This window comes from Polypterus senegalus, chromosome 7 (assembly GCF_016835505.1).
Source record: "Polypterus senegalus isolate Bchr_013 chromosome 7, ASM1683550v1, whole genome shotgun sequence".
NCBI classification, from domain to species: Eukaryota; Metazoa; Chordata; class Cladistia; order Polypteriformes; family Polypteridae; genus Polypterus; species Polypterus senegalus.
This window is the reverse complement of record NC_053160.1, coordinates 108411690-108436983: the sequence shown is the minus strand read 5'-3', so window position 1 is coordinate 108436983 and position 25294 is coordinate 108411690. Positions and strand designations below refer to the sequence as shown.

At 40.5% G+C, this 25294-nt stretch overlaps 1 protein-coding gene across 2 annotated transcripts in view; it reads right to left on the bottom strand.

Annotated features, from left to right (window-relative positions):
* rusc2 (RUN and SH3 domain containing 2) overlaps positions 1-15606 on the bottom strand; it is a 347767-nt gene extending 332161 nt beyond the window's left edge. For both annotated transcript variants that reach the window (XM_039759148.1, XM_039759149.1), the window contains exon 1: positions 15459-15606. The gene's annotated coding sequence lies outside the window, so the exon portion shown is untranslated. The remainder of the gene's footprint in view (positions 1-15458) is intronic.
* Positions 15607-25294: the final 9688 nt, after the last annotated feature.

The following is a 25294-nucleotide window of genomic DNA, read 5'->3' as shown; positions in this document are numbered from 1 at the left end:
CTATACAAAAATAAATTGTATTGTATTGTGTATATGTAGACCCACTAGATTCCTTTTGAGGGTACATTATTCCATATTTGGGACAAAATCCGCATTGTGTCTCCTGAATCTGAGGTGTTAGACCAATAGCCAGATCCACCATTCCAGAATCCTGAGTGTTCCCAGGGAGACTGAGTAGTGTGATCCGCTTAATGTTGCAACAGTCTTTCCAGTCACCATTCTTAAAGCTGAAAATGACCATCCCATTTTACCAATGCCTAGGCACTGTCTCCAGTCTCTATGCAGTGTTCAGGAGGCATTTCAGCCTAGACAGCCCAACAGCATCCACTGACTTTGCTTCCTGAAAGAAAGACTTGTTGGTGGGATTTTAAAAGTCCTTCCACAGCATGACTGTATCCCTAGGTGAAGTCAGCAGCACTCCATTCCTGCTAAATAAAGCACGGGTGAAGGAATGCTTCTCCCACCACCTCGAGTCGGCTGACAATTTGCCAAAATCGATTTGAGGCTGATCGAAAGTCATTTTCAATGGCCTTACCGAACTCATCCCATACCCTAGATTTTGTTTCAATCACTGCCGTCCACTTGCATCACTTGCCACACTCCACTTGGCCTGTCGGTACCTATCAGCTCAATCTGGAGTCCCACGAGCTAACCAAGCTTGAAAGGATTCCTTCTTCAGTTTGATGGCTTCCTTTACCTCTGTCAAGATTACAATTATTCAAGCCCTTAAACTGTCCCCTATGTGCATTCGTGTGACATCTCTTAATAGGAACTATACCATGGAATTAGACTGAAACTGTATTTATAACAATTAAAATGGACAATAACAAAGTCAATAAAATTTATTGAAGCTGAAGCTGATTTTAAATATGCTTACAAGGAAGAATTAACTTGAGCATCACAAGTCAAACACTTCCATATCGTATTCATGAGCGTGTATGAATTGTTTGGTTAACTTATTTGCAAATCAAATTGGTAGACTTTCTTTTCTCAACCAGATCTAAACATTATCCAGGTACAGCCCTTTCAAACAAGGTATCTCTTGTACTTTGTACCACTTGCTCATTTTGAGGTATTAAAAAAATAACAACATTTGCTCCCACATAAACAAGCTTGGTGCAGCATTTTGAGCTGGATGGCATCTGCAAGAAAAAAAAGCTGACATTTTCTATCAATGATACAGGATAAAATACTTTAGTAACATAGTATAGATGAGCTCTTTTTTTGTCATGCATTCTTCCTGCATGTCAGTAATGGGCATTACGGGACGGAGGGAAGGAGAGTTTTTGCATAAACTGTAGATGAGTTCTATATTTAATTTGCTTTCTTCTTGCTAAATGATAATCAGGATTGGCTGCATGCTTTGCCATGTTGTATAGGCAGGTGCTTATGCTCTGCATTTAGTTCCTGTGGTTCTGTTGTTTTTATTCTATAAATGTTCATATGTTCACAAATACATACTTTGTGTAATTATGTGTCTCGGTATATACAGTGCTGTGAAAAAATATTAGCCCCTTTCCTGATTTCTTTTTGTTTGCATATTTGTCACACTTAAATGTTTCAGAGCATCAAACATATTTAAATAATAGATAGATAGATAGATAGATACTTTATTAATCCCCAAGGGGAAATTCACATACTCCAGCAGCAGCATACTGATAAAAACAATATTAATTAAACAGTGATATAAATGCAGTGCAAGTTAAAAAATGCAAAATGGAGAGTGTGAGGCAGGTATAACAGTCAATAACCTTGTAATGTGTTAACGTTTACCCCCCGGGTGGAACTGAAGAGTCGCATAGTGTGGGGAAGGAACGATCTCCTCAGTCTGTCAGTGGAGAAGGACAATGACAGTAGTCTGTCGCTGAAGCTGCTCCTCTGTCTGGAGATGATACTGTTCAGTGGATGTAGTGGATTCTCCATGATTGACAGGACCATTTAAGGTCATGGTTCTCAGCTGGAGAAGGATGAAGTGCCCAGTCCAAGTTGGGAATGAAATGCTGCCTCAAGTAGAGGAGTTAAAGTATTTTGGGATCTTGTTCAGGAGTGATGGAAGAAGTAAACAAGAGACTGAGAGGCAGATCAGGACAGTGTCCACAGTCATACATATGCTGTATCAGTCAGTCGTGGTGAATTACTGGTGAAATCAGTTTACTGGTTGATCTATGTTCCCACCCTCACCTATAGTCACGAGATGTGGGTAGTGACTGAAATAACTAGAACATGGAAATATGTGGAAGAAATTAATTGCCTTTGCTGTGTCTGGGCTAAGCCTTAGACATAGGGTAAGATGTGCAGATATTCAGGAGGAGCTCAAAGTTGCTCAAAGCTGTTCCTCAGTATCAAAACAAGCTAAGATAAGGATGTTCAGGCATTTGATTAGGATGCTTCTTTGATGCCCCCCAGGAGAAGTGTTTAAGGAAGGTCCAATCCAGGCCAGACCCAGGACACAAATGGGCGTGTATTATAATCCTGCACTGAGTACCTGTCCATCTTGCCTCTAAAGTGTTGCAGACACTGTTAAGACTGCTTTGTGCCCATTATTCGTGAAGTTAAAATCCTAACAATTTGGCAAGCAATTTATACAAAGACTCAAAGCATGTAAAGGTTTAAATGGAAATCTTAATTAATCAATGTTAAATTACAGCAACTCTGATTTAATATTAATCTTATTTTTGCCAAATTCTGCTAAGCGCTGGAAGGTCATGCAGATCATATTGTGCCTCTAGAATGTCTGCTAGCCTTGAAAAATGCTCCGCAAATTATTCTGTTTTATGCTTATGTACTGTAGGTGATTAGTGCTTAAACATTAAGAGATGCGATTTCAGGTGTGCACCATTCATTTTCCTATTCACTATTAGGATGCCTTTCTCTTTTTCGTGTACTTGCTCTCTCATTGCCCACTGTGACTTTCTCTCAGTCACTGTGCATGGGCAGACACATGGTGAGATATAAAGTATCTTGTCACACGCAGTTGATTCTGAGTGTTCCTGTTTGATTTTAGTCATTTTAATTCAATGTGTGAAAAAGGGGAATTAAGTAAGAAGGAATCTGAGCAGTGGATGGTGTGAAATTTATTCAGCTAAACAATACCATTTAAAAATTGCTGAGTAGGACAGCTCCTAGTTTATGTGTGGTGCGCACCTCCCATAACAGCAAATGCCAAGATATAAGTGACCCGTGTAAAGAAAGAGAACACTTACAAATATCTATTATTCAGTTGCTGAGGGATTCTACATACTCTGAAGTTGGGGTACACTCCTTTTCACCACCACAATGTATTTAAGACATCAGTCATTAGAGTATAAAAGTGTAGATTCATATTACTCCATAAAAGAAAACCCAGTTACTGTAACAACACAAAAAGCAGCCATGCTTACACAGGTGGTAAGACATAACAGTGTCACCACTTCATTAGGAACAAAGAGAATAAAACTGTAAGAGCACAAACCCTTCAGTTTTAAATACAATATTTTAAAAATGTCCAGAATTTGATTTTACTTATTTACAATTTTAAATATTGAAAAGCATATTGCTCTGCAAAGCATCAGTCTACCAAAAAATCTACAGTATAAGCAAGTAACACCATCAGTATTTGCACTGCCATGTGCTCATTGACATCGATAACTGTCATAGATAAAGTTGTCATAATACCAAAATTTCAAGCTTTAATACAATGCTACTTGTAAGAAAATTAATGAAATTCAAAATCATTCTCAATACCCAATGCAGTATGTAATGTTACTTAAAAAAAGTTATTTAAACAAATTGCAATTCTGCATTTAATAAAGTCTTAACGGGCAGCATGGGGGTGCAGTGGGTAGCACTGCTGCCGCGCAGTTAGGAGACCCGGTTCGCTTCCTGGGTCCTCCCTGCATGGAATTTGCATGTTTTCCCTATGTCTGCATGGGTTTCCTCTGGGTTCTCCGGTTTCCTCCCACAGTCCAAAGACATGCAGGTTAGGTGCATTGGCGATCCTAAATTGTCCCTAGTGTGTGCTTGGTGTGTAACTGTGTGTGTGTGCCCTGCAGTGGGCTGGCGCCCTGCCTGGGGTTTGTTTCCTGCCTTGTGCCTTGTGTTGGCTGGGAATGGCTCAAGCAGACATATAGAGGGTTGGATGATGGATGGCTGGATAAAGTCTTAAGATTAACAAAAACAAGCAATAGTTTTTGTCATTAAATGCAAATACTTCACAGCAGTGCAATCTTCGTTAAAATGCAATGGTAAAGTTCTGTAGGTAATAAAAACTAAACAAGTTTAAATCCGGTCAACTTTTTTTTTTTTTACATGAATAAAAACAAATAGTTACTGAGGTAGTACAATGAAATCTTACAAATGTCATTAAATGTTAAATGAATAAATATTACAATCTTTTGTAAACAACATACATAAAATATTAAAACAATAAAAAAGCTCAAGTAAAAAGTACATTAATGTGGCTTGTTGTAAACAAAAGTTTTGCATAAATGCAAAAAGTGCATATTGCATTTTGTATAAAAAAACTAAGATGTCTTTGTAACTTCCAAATTTTTTGCAAGAAAGACTAGCATGTCAACCTGCTCTTCTGTGAAGCTAATGTCTGTCTTAGTAAGGCTGAAAATGAGCCCTGAGGTACTAAATACACACCCTGAAGCACAGCTGGTAATAAATGAGCACCTAAGAATTAGCGTCGCTATGCAATTAAGCACTGAAAAGTTACAGTGCCTTAAATGATATACTAAATGTGATTAAATATAATTTTAAAATAGATACAGTGGTGTGAAAAACTATTTGCCCCCTTCCTGATTTCTTATTCTTTTGCATGTTTGTCACACAAAATGTTTCTGAGCATCAAACACATTTAACCATTAGTCAAATATAACACAAGTAAACACAAAATGCAGTTTTTAAATGATGGTTTTTATTATTTAGGGAGAAAAAAATCCAAACCTACATGGCCCTGTGTGAAAAGTAATTGCCCCCTTGTTAAAAAATAACCTAACTGTGGTGTATCACACCCGAGTTCAATTTCCGTAGCCACCCCCAGGCCTGATTACTGCCACACCTGTTTCAATCAAGAAATCACTTAAATAGTGATCTGACACAGAGAAGTAGACCAAAAGCACCTCAAAAGCTAGACATCATGCCAAGATCCAAAGAAATTCAGGAACAAATGAGAACAGAAGTAATTGAGATCTATCAGTCTGGTAAAGGTTATAAAGCCATTTCTAAAGCTTTGGGACTCCAGCGAACCACAGTGAGAGCTATTATCCACAAATGGCAAAAACATGGAACAGTGGTGAACCTTCCCAGGAGTGGCCGGCCGACCAAAATTACCCCAAGAGCGCAGAGACGACTCATCCGAGAGGTCACAAAAAACCCCAGGACAACGTCTAAAGAACTGCAGGCCTCACCTGCCTCAATTAAGTGTTCACGACTCCACCATAAGAAAGAGACTGGTCAAAAACGGCCTGCATGGCAGATTTCCAAGATGCAAACCACTGTTAAGCAAAAAGAACATTAGGGCTTGTCTCAATTTTGCTAAGAAACATCTCAATGATTGCCAAGACTTTTGGGAAAATACCTTGTGGACTGATGAGACAAAAGTTGAACTTTTGGAAGGCAAATGTCCCGCTACATCTGGCGAAAAGAACACAGCATTTCAGAAAAAGAACATCATACCAACAGTAAAATATGGTGGTGGTTGTGTGATGGTCTGGGGTTGTTTTGCTGCTTCAGGACCTGGAAGGCTTGCTGTGATAGATGGAACCATGAATTCTACTGTCTACCAAAAAATCCTGAAGGAGAATGTCCGGCCATCTGTTCATCAATTCAAGCTGAAGCGATCTTGGGTGCTGCAACAGGACAATGACCCAAAACACACCAGCAAATCCACCTCTGAATGGCTGAAGAAAACAAAATGAAGACTTTGGAGTGGCCTAGTCAAAGTCCTGACCTGAATCCAATTGAGATGCTATGGCATGACCTTAAAAAGGCGGTTCATGCTTGAAAACCCTCAAATAAAGCTGAATTACAACAATTCTGCAAAGATGAGTGGGCCAAAATTTCTCCAGAGCGCTGTAAAAGACTCATTGCAAGTTATCGCAAACGCTTGATTGCAGTTATTGCTAAGTGTGGCCCAACCAGTTATTAGGTTCAGGGGGCAATTACTTTTTCACACAGGGCCATGTAGGTTTGGATTTTTTTCCTCCCTAAATAATAAAAACCATCATTTAAAAACTGCATTTTGTGTTTACTTGTGTTATATTTGACTGACGGTTAAATGTGTTTGATGATCAGAAACATTTTGTGTGACAAACATGCAAAAGAATAAGACATCAGGAAGGGGTCAAATAGTTTTTCACACCACTGTAGATAGATAGATAGATAGATAGATAGATAGATAGATAGATAGATAGATAGATAGATAGATAGATACTTTATTAATCCCAAGGGGAAATTCACATAATCCAGCAGCAGTATACTGATACAAAGAAACAATATTAAATTAAATAGTAATAAAAATGAAAAAAATAAAAATAAAAAAAGCAGACAATAACTTTGAATAATGTTAGCATTTATTCCCCCAGGTGGAATTGAAGAATCACATAGTGTGGGGGAGGAACGATCTCCTCAGTCTGTCAGTGGAGCAGGACAGTGACAAAAGTCTGTCACTGAAGCTACTCCTCTGCCTGGAGATGACAATGTTCAGTGGATGCAGTGGATTAATCACACATAAAATCACATACAGTTTAATACAATGATACAAAATAACACACAATAACAATAGACTTCGCTGGAAGGGTTTTAAAATCTTGAATAAACAGCACAGAAAAAAGTAATCTGCAGGTAAAAATAAATTAAAGACTCCTTTGTTGAATCCTTCAATGTTTTAACTGGCTACAAAAAACATTTCAACCTGTAGAAAAAAAATAAAAGTCACATCCCTACATCAAATGTAACAGTTTATAAGTTTATTATATTTATCTTGGATGTATCTTGTGGTTTTCAATTCCCATTTGATGCAAATGGGCTGCCCTCTTTGTCAATTTTGCTGCTGAAGGCTTCAACATTGCTGAAATTACCATCTTATTAACACTTGTGACTAGATGGAAACAGGGCTGCAACTGCAGCTATGGCAAACTGTTGGTGCATTCGTAAGATAGGCATCATTTGAGTATGCAGAAAAACGAAGACCAGCAAGGAAGGCTTCCAAAATCCATTTTACCTGTGGCTGTCAAAGGTCACTTTGTCATTACACTTGATTTGATTCAGTTGGGCAAATTTGATTTATAGAATTGACATTCAGTATTAAAATTAAGCTAGGTTCAAATTTTGTTTTCCACATTCAGCGCATTATGATTGGTGGTAAAGATAGGAGCTGAGGCTTAGGTAATAACTATTTTCTTTATTTTGTTAAATGATCTTCAATCTCAAATGGCTAAACATTTAAGCACATTCTCTTTATATCCCTACCCCTTATATTTCACTCTGGTTGTGAGACTGACTAGGTATCCTTTAAGGTGCTTGACAAAAATTAGAACTGTCACTTTATGCTGTTTATATGAGGGAAAGGAGCTTTAAAATTTGATAGAGAAGAACTGAAGACAGACAGACAAGATGGGTGGATAGATTACTTTAGATGGCTTCTCCATGTAGAGTATTACAACAACAACATTTATTTATATAGCACATTTTCATACAAAAACATAGCTCAAAGTGCTATTATACAGGTGAAAGTCTGAAAAGAGATTTTTGTTCTGTCCTTTTAAAACTGGTTAAAAGTTTATCAGGGAAAAAGACTAAATTACCATAAACACTTATTTTAAGAGTGGAAAAAATACTTTGCCAATACAAATCACATCCATTCAAACGAAATGAAATTTTTATCAGTCAAGAACAGTCAGCCCGGATCGTGACAGAATATTTCACAGAAAAACTTATGAGGTGTTTTTCTTAATACATGTCAAAATAATGCTCTTTTTTCTGCTAAAGTATGCTGTTTTAGTAAATTTCAAGACATTGGCTCTGAATGTTTAAAGCAATTTTCATCTTTTTTGCTACTAGCAATCAGAATCTGTGGCAACTTCTAGCTCTTAACTCCTTCATTTCTACATTAAAGTTTCTGTGAACTTTGATCTTTAAAAGGTAACAGTCAGTCAGTGTCCAACCTGCTATATCCTAACACAGGGTCACAGGGGTCTGCTGGAGCCAATCCCAGCCAGCACAGGGCACACGGCAGGAAATAATCCCAGGCAGGGCGCAGGAACAAATCCCGGGCAGGGCGCCAGTCCACCGCAGGACACACACACCCCCAAACACCAAGCACACACTAGGGACAATTTAGGATTGCCAATGCACCCAACTTGCATGTGTTTGGACTGTGGGAGGAAACCAGAGCACCCGGAGGAAACCCACGCAGACACAGGGAGAACATGCAAACCCCACGCAAGGAGGACCCGGGAAGCAAATCCAGGTCTCCTAACTGCGAGGCAGCAGCGCTACCACTGCACCACCATTAAAAAGCAACACCTCTTAGCATTTTGTCTTGAAAAATAACTACAGCAAAATAGTGCATCAAAGGAGTAACATTAATAAAAACAGTAAGTGTAAGCATTTTTGATTATGTATAAGTTCTTACAATATACAAATACTCTGACTTTAGTTACTTTAAATGGTAAATCTATACTAATAAAAGGCAAAGCCCTCACTCACTCACTGACAGACTGACTCTCTCACTCACTCATCACTAATTCTCCAACTTCCCGTGTAGGTAGAAGGCTGAAATTTGGCAGGCTCATTCCTTACAGCTTACTTACAAAAGTTGGGCAGGTTTCATTTCGAAATTCTACGCGTAATGGTCATAACTGGAACCTATTTTTCTCCATATACTGTAATGGACTTCAGCTTGATGGCCGTGGAGGGCGGAGTTGCGTCTTACATCATCACGCCTCCCACGTAATCATGTGAACTGACGCAGTACGTAGAAAACAAGGAAGAGCTCCAAAGCATATTCATAAGTGCAGCTACTGCGGAAACAAAGCACGGTGTAAACCGTAAGTTTAAATGAAGTTTATAGACACGCTCACGCTAACGTTTGTCATGCCTTTGACGAATATTTCATTCGCGAGGTACAACTTTAATGAGAAGACACGAGGTATAAACGAGACTGGATCACTTTATAACGGAGTTGAATTTGCTGTAGCGAGAAACTTTTAACTGCAAAAGGTTGCCATTGATTTGAGGCAAGATTGCTTTTCTCCTGGACAACTATACGTTGCATTCTCAAGAGTGAGCTCACAGAGCTTCAGCATATTACAACCGGAGTGCAGCCAGAAACTTTTAAGTGCCGGGTCTTAGCTAACATTAAATAAAGCCGTGGACATCGCAACATCACACAAGAGAGCAGATCACGTGAACTGCCTGAACACAGTACGAGTGATCACTTCCATGCATCAAACCTGTTCAAAAAACGCATTACACAATTGACAAGGTGATGGCTTTATATGTCGTTCGTTTATAAAACAGCGGAGAAGCTGTGTAAAGGCTGTTTCACAAAAAACCAGCGGAGCATCTTATATGAGCAAGCAGTCAGCTAAAGAAGGGAATCAATAAATATCTATATAATCGTAATAAACGAGCAAAAAATAACAATATATATATATATTGTGACACATGTGTGCATTGGAGGCAGCTGAAGGGCTTAGAGAGGACTGATTATACATCTGCCCGGGGGAGGGCGGGGTACGCTAACACTCTTTCTGAGTTCTCTACAGGTCTTTCCCGGAATATCCCACCAGGAGCCGCCACCTCGAAGCGGGACACATCACTTCCGGTCCCGGCCCCGATGACAACATCACTTCCAGTTCCGGCACAGAGGACGACATCACTTCCGCCCACCATCCTATAAAGCCTCCTGCCTTTGCTCTGGGAGGCAGTTCTGTTTTGGACTCTGTCGTGTAAACTTGCCTTACATGAATCAATTGCTTTTACAGCCAGGAAACCGCATTAAACGGGTGGCTGCCCCAAACCTCGCCATGCCTCAAGTCTCTTCTTATTACAATATATATATACACACACACAGATCTACATACTGTCAAATAAATGAACCACACACAGTGGCACAACATGAGAGGCTTCGCCTCGGGTTCGATTCCCGAGAGGGGGTGCAGTGAGTGTGTACTGCCTGATGAGCCCAGAATTAGGGCGAAACATGTTCAATATATACTGCTCAAAAGAATTAAAGGAACACTTTTTAATCAGAGTATAGCATAAAGTCAATGAAACTTATGGGATATTAATCTGGTCAGTTAAGTAGCAGAGGGGGTTGTTAATCAGTTTCAGCTGCTGTGGTGTTAATGAAATTAACAACAGATGCACTAGAGGGGCAACAATGAGATGACCCCCAAAACAGGAATGGTTTAACAGGTGGAGGCCACTGACATTTTTCCCTCCTCATCTTTTCTGACTGTTTCTTCACTAGTTTTGCATTTGGCTACAGTCAGTGTCACTACTGGTAGCATGAGGCTATACCTGGACCCTACAGAGGTTGCACAGGTAGTCCAACTTCTCCAGGATGGCACATCAATACGTGTCATTGCCAGAAGGTTTGCTGTGTCTCCCTGCACAGTCTCAAGGGCATGGAGGAGATTCTAGGAGACAAGCAGTTACTCTAGGAGAGCTGGAGAGGGCCATAGAAGGTCCATAACCCATCAGCAGGACCAGTATCTGCTCCTTTGGGCAAGGAGAAACAGGATGAGCACTGCCAGAGCCCTACAAAATGACCTCCAGCAGGCCACTGGTGTGAATGTCTCTGACCAAACAATCAGAAACAGACTTCATGAGGGTTGCCTGAGGGCCCAAATGTCTACTGCGCCCTGTGCTCACTGCACAGCACCGGGGAGTTCAATTGGCATTTGCCATAGAATACCAGAATTGGCAGGTCCACCACTGGCGTCCTGTGCTTTTCACAGATGAGAGCAGGTTCACCCTGAGTATATGTGAAAGACGTGAAAGGGTCAGGAGAAGCCGTGGAGAATATTATGCTGCCTGTAACATCGCTTAGCATGACTGGTTTGGTGGTGGGTCAGTGATGATCTTGGAGGCATATCCATGGAGCGACTCACAGACCTCTACAGGCTAGACAACGGCCTCTTGACTGCCATTAGGTATCAGGATGAAATCCTTGGACCCATTGTCAGACCCTACGCTGGTGCAGTAGGTCCTGGTTTCCTCCTAATGCACGACAATGCCCGGTCTCATGTGGCAAGAGTATGCAGGCAGTACCTGGAGGATGAAGGAATTGAAACAATTGAATGGCCTTCACGATCCCCTGACTTAAACCCAATAGAACAACTGTGGGACATTATGTTTTGGTCCATTAGGCGCCAGGTTGCTCCTCAGACTGTACAACAGCTCAGGGATGCCCTCATACAGATCTGGGAGGAAATGCCACAAGACACCATCCGTCATCTCATTAGTAGCATGCCCCGACGTTGTCAAGCATGCATACAAGCTCGTGGGGGCCACACAAGATACTGAAAAGCATTTTGAGTAGCAGAAATTAAGTTTTTGAAAAAATGGACTAGCCTGCCACATCTTCATTTCACTCTGATTTTAGGGTGTCTACACAATTGAGCCCTCTGTAGGCAGAAAACTTTTATTTCCATTAAAAGACTTGGCATCCTTTTGTTCCTAAGACATTGCCCAGTCGTTATTTGTATAGATATCCAACTTCATATTGAGATCTGATGTATCTAATGTGTTTCTTTAAAGTGTTCCTTTAATTTTTGTGAGCAGTGTATATATATATATCAGCGCTTCCCGATTCATTTTACCCTCGCACCCCCTTGGTTTGAGAAGAAGTATGAAAAAATATGAGGTTAACGAGAAAACAGATCACCAATTGAAGCTTTATGAATAATGGATACTTTATTCGCCATCAATAATTGTTTTGGTAAAGCCATACTCAGTGTAATCCTCCTTCCATGTAGCCATGATTAAATGAATGGTAAAAAAGTAAGAGCGAAGCGACGGTGACTTATTCAGGCAGGCAGGCTTACAGCTCAATAGCTCGAATTTGGATATAAGCAGGTTCTATTTAGTCGCCAGAAATATCTTTGGTAGGAATGGAAGTTGAATTTAGTCTTTAAATTTCTATGGTGAAGAAAAATTTATGCAATGATGACTAAATTTAACTTACATTCCTACTAAACATATTTATGTCGACCAAATAAAAATTACTTATATTTAAAATTTAAATAGAACTTCAACAGATACAATAGTTCATAATACCCACGCAGCACTAAGTGCACGTAAGAGCAGGAGTCATCTGTTTTAACAAGCAGCGTATTGCACTGATACGAAATAGCCTGCTCATTTAATTATTTAGGAATGGATAGATAAATTAAGATTTTGTACAAATAATGTTTTAATTTTTCTTCCTCGATGGATTCTGGCACCCCTAGCAACAGCTGCTCGCACCCCAAAGGATATATATATATATATATATATAGATATATAGATATAGATATATAGATAGATATAGATATATAGATTATATAGATAGATAGATAAATAGATAGATATGTGTATGTATATGTGTGTGTGTATACAGTATATGTAAATATTTATGTATACATATATATATATATATAAGCCAGCAACACTCATGACAATGACAAAACAATTACATTGTCAATCATGTTATGTTATTATTAAAATGTTTCCTTTTCTTTTTCATTACTTCTTTAACACACTACTTCTCCGCTGCAAAGCGCGGGTATTTTGCTATATATGTATATGTATATATGTGTGTGTGTGTGTGTATATATATATATGTTTATATGCGTGTGTGTGTGTGTGTATATATATATATATATATATATATATATATATATATGCCAGCAACACTCATGACAATGACAAAACAATTACATTGTCAATCATGTTACATTATTATTTAAATGTTTCCTTTTCTTTTTCATTACTTCTTTAACACACTACTTCTCCGCTGCGAAGCGCGGGTATTTTGCTAGTTAAAAATATGTTTTAAGTGTGTACTTTAAGGAAACATAGAATAGGGCATATTTTTGAAATTATCAAAGATGTGGTCTTTAAAAAGACAATAAATGGTATAAATATATGGTTAAATATTATTGGCCAAGAACTCTAATTTTTATACACAAAATTTTCTTTCCTTAATTCCACTTTGCACAACTATGACTGTAGTGGCAACATGCTGATCTAGGCAGCACTTCCAACACCTTCTGGAAGAGACTAGACACTTTCAGGCTAGCTAACTGACATAATCACTTCACTATTCCATTAGCTCATTGTGGCACTTCATGTGTAATTTTGGGCTACATAAAAATAAATTGTATTGTATTGTACTATTCCCTGTATGTTCCCCTCGGTCTTCCCAAACCATCTCATATAGCTCATGTGGTTATACTCTTAAGTTCTACCTTATTACTGAGCTAATTACACTAGTTGTAGCCCACAACACCTGTGCAGAAGCCTTATTTTAGCCATTTGTACTCGCACCCATATCTCTGTTACCTAAACAATTTATACGAAAACTAACAAAAATTAATCCATTGAATACCAAAAATGTATCACTATCACATATGTATTGCAATTCAATGAATATCAAATAAGAAACAGACAAACAGGAATTTGGTTGTTTTCATAACATACAGTATGCATTTGCAAATTAATAATGTGATATTGTTTATAGCAATAGCCCACCATAAAAACTTTTTTCATTTATTCATATGTTTGTTTTTATATAAGACTGCAGGGCATAATTACTTGCACATCCATGCTCATGTACAAAACACAAATTAATAATCACCAATTAACTTTATCTACAATGGAACAGGCTAACTTAAATGTGGTGACAGTACATTAGTGAAGTAATGTATCTAATAGTGATATTAATATACAGTATTAGTTTAGTTCCACTTTGCAATAGTAACTTTCACAACAAACGACCACTATGAGGAAATTACTTCTCACTTCTCTTCTACACATGTGAAAAATACTTTAATTGCCACTTTTACTTATTTTTCATACAAAATAACTTTAAAACCCTCACTTAGAATGACAATATAGCAATAAAAGAATACATATGAAAACATATTTCCCAAAATTACACGTCATGACTAGAAAAAAGAAAATTCATAAATAAATAAAGCATTTAAACCAATCATGTTACTTTTGACTACATATGATCGTTTCGGTAGCATTGACTTACTTCGATACGCACTCTTTTAGAAGCCTTGAATCATAAAACATTCGACTGCTTCAACATGAGACCTAAAGGACCTAAAATAAAACCTTACCTGGTATTTTGAGGTGGATTTCTTTGTTACACATGACAATATCTTATACTTCTCAGCAATTCACAGCGGAAAAATATCTTAAGTGCTAAGCTGTCTGACAAACAAAAGTTAAAACTTATGCAAGTATTGACTAAAACACAATGTTATGCTCCCATGTCCTTCCTGGTTTTTCAAAGCAAAATCTAACGCATGTAAGGCATTTAACTGTTTTTAAGATGACACTTCCAGAGTCGTTTATTTGTCACTGTAATGCAGCCAAGGACTTACTACGGTCTCATTTCACAACCACCCTCCTAATCTTAAGGGATCTGGAAAGCAGTAGTGAAGGTAGATAATCGACGCAACCATCCTTGAACTTACAGTAGAACATGCATTTGCTTTAATCATTGTTTGTATATTCCAATATTTTCAACACGTACGTTGTTTATTTTTATATAATATCACTGCAGATAAACAAAACTCTCTTCAAAAGAAAGCAGATAATTTGCTTAACATGTATAATTATATGCACTGATTAATACGTTATCATTCGGGCCTTCTTATTGTCAAAAATGTACTATTTTATTAAAACGTTTTAGATGTCTAGCAAGAGGTTAGCCCAAACGTGAAGAGACAAGTGGGCCTTTGTGCGCAAACAAACATCGCTGTACCGGTGTTGTGATTAAAAAAAATAGCAAAACCAGCATATAAAATAATTAAATTAAATAATGCTTTAATTAACAGGCCCGAATCCTGCGCTAACTGTACAAATGCCCACAGTGAAAACCCTGAGCCGATACCGCAGACCTCAGGAGTCAAAATTGCCCATCCCGGGCTAGGGAATTCTAGCGTTGGTGTTGCTGCATCCTTTCCGAAATCCCTATATCTGTTTATTGTATACGACTTTCAGTATAAATACGTCACATTCTTATTGCTTACAAATGTCTGCATAAACCACCGGAACAATGACAACGAAATAAACATTGAACGTGTGTCAAAAATGCTATATTCAACACTGGGGCCCTAGCCTTCAAGCAGCCGCAGTGACCAGTTGTCGTTTAGAGGTTCATTGTTCCGTTACACGTATGAATACAATCATCGGGTAAAAAACATTAAACAACACCAGATGAGATACATTTTAAAATAAACTCCTACCGATATAGTCGGTAACATCCCAACCGAATCACCGGACGAACAAGAAAAATAATGCAGTCCATTTCTTATCAAATGTGCTTGAGAGCATAGGGCCGATAGGAGCGGCGTGCTGAATGTCACACAGTCAGGCTCCTCCTTCTTCACGACTATGGTTTAGTCGAGCAGAAAACAAAACGCATGAAGTCCAGACAGACCGGCAGGCAGTCTCCTTATCGGCACAGATGACGAGATTGGAAGAAGGACGACAGAAGGCGCCGTTTTCAAAAACTGGGCAGAGCAAGAGAATTCCTGTTTTAATTAGGAAACACTGAATTTGGAATATTTAATGTATCTCATATTAAATATAGTGGTGAGTTTGATTATCTTCCTATTTTATTAGACATTATATTACATTGACATTACATTTATTAGACTCCAAAAGCCTATAGGTTAATAATATTAAATTGACATTACACGTGCAAAAGCACCCCAAAGCTAAAATAAGTTTCTTATTACCCTTAGATACTTATTTGGCTGGCTAATAGCCCAAAAACAGTCCAGTTGCAGATGACACTACTACTCATACAGCTTCTTATTCACACAGCCTTTATGCAAACCAGTTACTTATTCAACGTTAACAACAAGACACAACATTCTAAAAGATACACACTGATTGGTCTCATTAAAATTTATCAACTATATATACAGTGTATATATATATATATATATATATATATATATATATATATATATATACAGTATATATATATATATATATATATATATATATATATATATATATATATATCTGTGTGTGTGTTTATGTGCGCGCGTGTGCGTGTATGCATTGGCCTAGCATGGGTCCAAAAGAATTGCATCATGTTATAACGTCTTAATTTCTTTTTCATCAGTAGGTACATGGACACTTATTATATTTCTCATACAGTACTTCATATTTATGTTTGGATGCAGATTCTCTTATTTACTGGTTTGTACTGAATAACTTCTGATTTGATCATTTTGTGGAGTATCAGCCCCATGCCAAAATTATTCGCATGGGCTCAGCTATTAATTAGGATATTGTCCTTTTCGCCAACAATAACGCTTCATCAACCATACATCTTTTGAAGTGCTACATCTTATTTGATATTTATTCACATTCTTTTCCAATTTTTGAACAGTACTTGGATATTATAAACTTCACATATTCAATGTTACCAAGTTTTATTTGAGATATTTTACTTTTCTTTAGTTGTGTAATTTAAATCGGCAGCCTTTTTTTTTTCTTTTTTTTCTTTTTTTACAGTAATGGCTAGTCGACCTGTGATTTTGTTTTGGTCAGGCTTGCTTCTTTAGGGGATTTGGCTTCATCATACCTAAAGGGCTGCCCTGTGTTCTAAAATGTTTACATTCAAAAAATAAGTGTGTTATGACCATTTTAATGTTCCACAGAATATGCACTTGTAATCAATATCTAGGTTAAATCTTTCTATATTCCAGTTACTATTTTATATGTTTTAAAAAAATCTCTGATTTTATTAGAAATACAATATGTATTTTGTAAGGTGACAGTAGTTTAACTCAATTTCGAACCGGTATCTGAACCAATTAGACTAATATTTAACCAGTGCTAAGCTTGTGTTTCTAGAATTTTAGTCAGGAAAAACTATGTGGGAAAGTTTCATAACCAAAAAATAAAAAGGAACACAAAAACTGAGCCAAAATTTTAAATTGTAAACCATAGTCAAAAATCAATGGCAAAAATGTTTGTAACTAGGAATCTAAAAGAACAAAGAATGAATACAAATGTTATTTAGGTTGAATCCAAACGTGGAAAACCAGGAAGTATATAACATAATCTTTATTCTCATCATCCAGAAATTTTATGTGCTGCACACTGCAGGATGACCTTGCCCAGCAACATCATGGGAATTGTCCACTAATACTTCTCAAAATAGCAGCACTCAAAAGAAAAACAAAAATGGTGTCACAAAACATACTTTTACCATTGTCCATCCATCCATCCATCCATCCTCTTCCGCTTATCCGAGGTCGGGTCGCGGGGGCAGCAGCTTAAGCAGAGAGACCCAGACTTCCCTCTCCCCGGCCACTTCTTCCAGCTCTTCCAGGAGAATCCCAAGGCGTTCCCAGGCCAGCCGAGAGACATAGTCCCTCCAGCGTGTCCTGGGTCTTCCCCGCAGAGTACAGTTCACCTCTCCCAAATGAAGCGGACAAGGAGGGGGGCTAAACTATGTCAGTGACACCTGACTTTCTTACAAATAACGCACATTTCATTCAAAATATTTTAAACACAGACCAATAATTGGCACATTTTTATTTATTTATTTAATTGTGTGAAATGGCTAATAAAAATAGGTAATAAAAAACGATTATGATGTGGAGGTGAATTGGTTTAGTCTTGACTTCTGGTCGTGAGTGACAGCGTTGGGGGATGATGGGAAATCTGTTAATTGCCGATTACTTAGTAAACACAGCGATGGAGAGAAAAGGGCCAAAGCTGTCAGGTGCCCAATTTAGGAAAAAAAGAAAAGATGATGAGGAGAAACGGGCAAAAGATAAAGGTATGCAACAATATTCTCTCTGTATGATTAAGGTATTCATGTCATTGTGTTAATTAGTGGTATAACGTTAACTCTTACTTTGTTAGCCTTCTTGCTTATGATGCATGCTATGCTTACCTTGCTAAAAAAACACAGTAAAAGCCTAATATACAAACCATCACAAAAATGATAATGGTTTCTATTAAATACCATTGTGAACCATTAACTTTTTTCCAGTGAAACTATTACAAAATTCCTTATTGTAGTGTGTTTTGGGCACTTTTCCAATAGGATTTACCATCCCACCCACCAATAGAATCCATCATATACCAGCAGACACTGTTATACTTACCATTAAAACCAATACAATTCCCATTATAACCATTAAATCCATTCCATTTTCTGTTATTTTTGGGCAGGGTTCTATTGTTTTTTCAGCAGTGTATACAACACGAGATCTAATTAAATTTAACCACAAAATTATGCTTTGCAACAAAACTGTTGCAAGTACAGTTATTATTTATTTCCATTCCATTATTTCCATAGTGGTGGAAAGATGGCAAGAAGTTGGCTGATATATTCCATGAAGAACAACAGCCTCTTTTGCTTCTGCTGCAAATTGTTTTCCAAGAGGAACATTCATTTAACAATTTCAGGAATGGCAAATTGGAAACATCGAGCACTCACCTCACATCACATGAAAACAGTCCAGAACATCTCAATTGCATGAAAGCATGGAAGGAACTGGCAGTGAGGTTAAGAAGTGGACAAACTATTGATAAGCAGGAGGAGGCACTACTTGAGGCTGAGAGGGTGAGATGGAGAGCAGTGCTGACACGTCTCACTGCTATTGTACAGTCACTGGCGGTTCGAAATTTGGCTCTAAGGGGACACACAGAAACACTGTTCACACCATCAAATGGGAATTTTCTCAAAGAGGTCGAACTTATGGCCAAGTTTGATCCCATTATGAAAAATCACCTTAACCGTGTCGAAAGAGGAACAGCAAGTCCCAACAGCTACCTAGGGCATCATGTGCAGAATGAGCTGATTGATTTGTTAAGCAGCAAAATCATATCTGATATAGTGGATGACATCAAGCAGGCAAAGTTTTTTTCAATAATTCTGGACTGCACTCCAGATATAAGCCACATAGAACAGTTGTCAGTGGTCATTAGAGTGGTGTCACTGATGGAGAAGCCCCATATCAGGGAACATTTTATGGGATTTTTGAAGGCAGAGGAGTCCACAGGGCAGCACTTGGCATCCATGATCCTGACAAGACTTGAGGAGTTGGGAATTCCTTTGACGACTGCAGAGGACAATCATATGACAACGGGGCAAACATGAAGGGCAAAAATAAGGGAGTTCAAGCCAGGCTCTTAGAAAAGAATCCCAGAGCTCTGTTTGTGCCATGTGGGGCGCATACATTAAATTTAGTTGTGTGTGATGCTGCTAAGGGTTCTGTGGAGTCTATGAGCTATTTTGGTGTACTGCAAAAGCTTTACACATTATTTTCAGCCTCCTCCCAAAGATGGTCCATTCTGAAGAACCATGTGATCATCACCTTAAAGATGTGGGCAGAAACAAGGTGGGAGAGCAAGGTCAAGAGCGTTGAGCCCACGAGGTACCACGGAGCTGCTGTGAGAGAGGCTTTAATTGAGGTGAGAGACAACACCAAAGACCCTGCTATAAAGGCTGAGGCCCAGTCTTTGTCTGAGGAGGTGGGGTCGTACCGCTTCAGCATCTGCACGGTTGTTTGGTATGACATGCTATGTGCAATACAGCATGTCAGCAAACTCATGCAGTCTCCAACTATGCATGTTGACCTAGCTGTGAATCTTTTGAAGAAGACTGAGCAAGGTCTCCAGAGCTACAGGGCAAGTGGCTTTGTGACTGCACAGATGGCGGCCAAAGACATTTGTGAAGAAATGAATGTGGAAGCTGTTTTGAAACAAAAGAGGCTGAGGTCCACAAAGCCACTTCTCATATGAATCACATGATGAGCCTTTCAGTGATGCCCTTAGGAAGTTGGAGATTGGATTCTTCAATGTTGTTCTTGATGCAGCCCTGTCAGCCATCGCGGAGAGATTTACCACATTGGAAAATGTGGAAAACAAATTTGGGGTTTTGACAAATTTCCCTAGTCTTGCAGATGAGGAGCTGGCAGAGCAGTGCAATGCACTAGGTACCACACTGCACTTCGAAGGGCATTCTGATTTGGACAGTAGAGAGCTTTTGCAGGAAATCAAGAACTTCCCTCACCTGCCATCAAAAACCATGAGCCTCCTTGAGCTTATCACTTTCATGCACGATAAGGATCTATCTGAGATCTTCCCCAACTTTTGGACTGCTCTCAGGATTGCACTTACCCTGCCAGTGACTGTGGCTCAAGCAGAGAGGAGCTTTTCCAAACTGAAGTTAATCAAGACATACCTGAGGTCAACCATTTCTCAGGAACGGCTCTCTGGCCTTGCTGTCATAAGCATTAATCATTCAGTAGGGGAGCATATCTCATATGATGCCATTATTGATGACTTTGCATCTAGAAAGGCCAGAAATGTCAGATTTTAGTTTCAGTTTGTGTTTTCTGTTCTGCAGTGAAATAATAAAATTTTCTTTAGTGTGATTTATTCTATATTTTATTTGTATATTATTCTTAATAATTTAAAAATTTTTTTCTTAAATAATATTGGTTTGTACAGAGTATAATTAAGTTATGAGCATTTTATTTATTTATTTTTTTTTTTGCAAAAATTGGTCTGTTACGGAATGACGGAATTACTACAATAAAACGTGTGGTGTGTACAAAATGTGTAGTTTTGTCATGTTATTTTTTTGGGCGCCAGGAGGGAGTCTCGCCCGGGGAACAATTTAATGTAGAACCGCCACTGCCCGGATGACTGAGCTTCTCACCCTATCTTTAAGGGAAAGCCCAGACTCCCTGCGGAGGAAACTCATTTCAGCCGCTTGTATTCGCAATCTCGTTCTTTCGGTCACTACCCATAGCTCATGACCATAGGTGAGGGTAGGAGCGTAGATCGACTGGTAAATTGAGAGCTTTGCCTTACGGCTCAGCTCCTTTTTCATCACGACAGACCGATGCAGAGCCCGCATCACTGCGGATGCCGCACCGATCCGCCTGTCGATCTCACGCTCCATTCTTCCCTCACTCGTGAACAAGACCCGAGATACTTGAACTCCTCCACTTGGGGCAGGATCTCTCCCCAACCCTGAGAGGGCACTCCACCCTTTTCCGCTGAGGACCATGCTCGGATTTGGAGGTGCTGATTCTCATCCCAGCCGCTTCACACTCAGCTGCGAACCGATCCAGAGAGAGCTGAAGATCACGGCCTGATGAAGCAAACAGGACAACATCATCTGCAAAAAGCAGTGACCCAATCCTGAGTCCACCAAACCGGACCCCTTCAACACCCTGGCTGCGCCTAGAAATTCTGTCCATAAAAGTTATGAACAGAATCGGTGACAAAGGGCAGCCCTGGCAGAGTCCAACTCTCACTGGAAACGGGCTCGACTTACTGCGGCAATGCGGACCAAGCTCTGACACGGTTGTACAGAGACCGAACAGCTCTTATCAGGGGTCCGGTACCCCATACTCCCGAGCACCCCCACAGGATTCCCGAGGGACACGGTCGAATGCCTTTTCCAAGTCCACAAAACACATGTAGACTGGTCGGGCAAACTCCCATGCACCCTCCAGGACTCTGCTAAGGGTGAAGAGCTGGTCCACTGTTCCACCAGGGCGAAAACCACACTGTTCCTCCTGAATCCGAGGTTGCACTATCCGACGGACCCTCCTCTCCAGAACCCCGAATAGACTTTTCCAGGGAGGCTGAGGAGTGTGATCCCTCTATAGTTGGAACACACCCTCCGGTCCCCTTTTAAAGAGGGGACCACCACCCCGGTCTGCCAATCCAGAGGCACTGTCCCGATGTCCATGCGATGTTGCAGAGGCGTGTCAACCAAGACAGTCCTACAACATCCAGAGCCTTAAGGAACTCGGGCGATCTCATCCACCCCGGGCCCTGCCACCAAGGAGTTTTTTGACCACCTCGGTGACTTCAGTCCCAGAGATGGGAGAGCCCACCTCAGAGTCCCCAGGCTCTGCTTCCTCATTGGAAGGCATGTTAGTGGGATTGAGGAGGTCTTCGAAGTACTCCCCCCACCGACCCTAACGTCCCGAGTGAGGTCAGCAGCGCACCATCCCCACCATATACGGTGTTGACACTGCACTGCTTCCCCTCCTGAGGCGCCGGACGGTGGACCAGAATCTCCTCGAAGCCGTCCAAAGTGTTCTCCATGGCCTCTCCAAACTCCTCCCATGCCCGAGTTTTGCCTCAGCAACAACGAAGCCGCGTTCGCTTGGCCTGCCGGTACCTATCAGCTGCCTCCAGAGACCCACAGGACAAAAAGTCCTATAGGACTCCTTCTTCAGCTTGACGGCATCCCTCACCGCGGTGTCCACCAGCGGGTTCGGGATTGCCGCCACGACAGGCACCGACCACCTTGCGGCCACAGCTCCGGTCAGCCGCCTCAACAATAGAGGCACGGAACATGGCCCATTCGGACTCAATGTCCCCACCTCCCTCGGGGCGTGGTTGAAGTTCTGCGGAGGTGGGAGTTGAAGCTACTTCTGACAGGGGACTCTGCCAGCCGTTCCCAGCAGACCCTCACAACACGTTTGGGCCTACCAGGTCTGACCGGCATCTTCCCCACCATCGGCCAACTCACCACCAGGTGGTGATCAGTTGACAGCTCCGCCCCTCTCTTCACCCGAGTGTCCAAGACATATGGCGCAAGTCCGGCGACACGACCACAAAGTCGATCATCGACCTGAGGCCTAGGGTGTCCTGGTGCCAAGTGCACATATGAACACCCTTATGCTTGAACATGGTGTTCGTTATGGACAATCCGTGGCGAGCACAGAAGTCCAATAACAAAACACCGCTCGGGTTCAGATCGGGGCCATTCCTCCCAATCATGCCCTTCCAGGTCTCACTGTCATTGCCCACGTGAGCATTGAAGTCTCCCAGCAAAACGAGGGAATCCCAGAAGGTATGCCCTCTAGCACCCCCTCCAGAGACTCCAAAAAGGGTGGATACTCCAAACTGCTGTTCGGTGCATACGCACAAACAACAGTCAGGACCCTTCCCCACCCGGCGGAGGGAGGCCACCCTCTCGCCCACGGGGTAAACCCCAATGCACAGGCTCCAGTGGGGGCAATAAGTATGCCCACACCTGCTCGCCCTCTCACGGGGCAACTCCAGAGTGGTAGAGAGTCCAGCCCCTCTCAAGGAGATTGGTTCCAGAGTCCAAGCTGTGCGTCGAGGTGAGTCCGACTATATCTAGCGGAACCTCTCGACCTCGCACTAGCTCAGGCTCCTTCCCCTTCAGAGAGGTGACATTCCACGTCCCAAGAGCCAGTTTCTGTAGCCGAGGATCAGACCGCCAAGGTCCCCACCTTCGGCCACCACCCAACTCACACTGCACCCAACCTCCTTGGCCCCTCCCATAGGTGGTGAGCCCATGGGGAGGAGGACCCACGTTACCTCTTCGGGCTGTGCCCGGCGAGCCCCATGGGTGCAGGCCCGGCCACCAAGCGCTCCATCGAGCCCCACCTCCAGGCCTGGCTCCAGAGGGGGGCCCCGGTGACCCGCGTCCGGGCAATGGAAAACGTCGTCCAAGGTTTTTATTCTTCATCAGAGGTTTGTTGAACCGCTCTTTGTCTCATCCCTCACCTAGGACCAGTTTGCCTTGGGCGGCCCTACCAGGGGCATAAAGCCCCGGACAACATAGCTCCCCTTGATATTCTTTTTCAACAATAGCAAACCCCTCCACCACGATAAGGTGACGGTTCAAGGAGGGGTTTACCATTGTTGAAAAAGAATATCAAGCAACAAAATAAATGTTATCATGAGATTCCTAGACCCTCAAAACCTTAACCTCAAAGCCAAAATAATTTTTAGAGGTTAAGGAGAATTTATAAAAAGCTGAAACAAATGCCTGATGATTAAACAATAAAGGTAAGATATTTTCCATAGTTTTCTTCATTCAACAACTTAAGACAACAATATTTTGACGTGTTGGATTAACCAAATTTCTTAATTTATTATTAATTTAGTTTTCTAATTTATTCATATTATAAATAAACTTCTAGAAAATTAATAATTAACAATATTTGCAAGGTAGAAATTCATTGACAGCATTTTAGCTTAGTCAGAGACTTTATAAACATTTTAAAATGTTCATAGAATTATTAAATTTTTAGCAAAATTTTGACGGCCTTCTTGCAATAAATGACTAACCAAAAATATTTCATACCAGTTCTGAAAAAAGGAGATTTGTTTCCGTAAGTTTGTAGCAGTGCTACATAGATAGTGCTGTCAAATGTCAGTACTGAGTGCGTCTCGTTTCCATTGTCCCGTTTGCTGTTTATGTGTGTGTATCAGTAAATGGCGTCAATAATGGAAGAAGACCACAGCCTCAAACCTGGAAAACACCTGGGGCCTCATGTATAAACGGTGCGTACGCACAGAAATGTTGCGCAAGAACTTTTCCACGTTCAAATTGCGATGTATAAAACCTACACTTGGCGCAAAGCCACGCACTTTACCACGGTACCTCATACCTTATCGTACGCAAGTTCTCTGCTCGGTTTTGCAGAATGGCGGCACCCAGCGTCAAAGCAGTGCTACTGTTCCTGTGTGGTTACACCTTATTTTCCTGACGTGGCTTTATAAATACACTGAAACTAACCGCATTTTGTTTATTATTGTAACGCATCTGATTGTAATTAACTTGTAAGAATATAATGGTCCATGGAACAGCCATAGTATTCCAAATACCATAACTGCTTTAGCGTTGTTACTCTCACTTCTCCTTCTTCTTCTTCTTCTTCTTCTTCTTCTTCTTCTTCTTTCAGCTCCTCCCATTAGGAGTTGCCACAGCGGATCATCTTTTTCCATATTACTCTCACTGCACCACTCGGAGTATTTATATCACTATATCTGAGTGTGAATCACAGCAGCAGCTGATCGGAAAGAGAATTATCGGTATACAGCTTCAAGGACACGCTGTCTCAGCCACTGCAAAACGTTTTAAAGCCTTTCCTGTACGGACCTCGCGGTTCAAAAACAGTTTCATCCCAAGAACTTTAAATGCACTCAATCAATTGCACCTTGTAGAACTGTTTGTACTTATAAGTACAATCACCCCACTGTAAACTTGTACTATAGTTATAATATCGCACAACCTGAGCCACTTTATAAAGCGAGT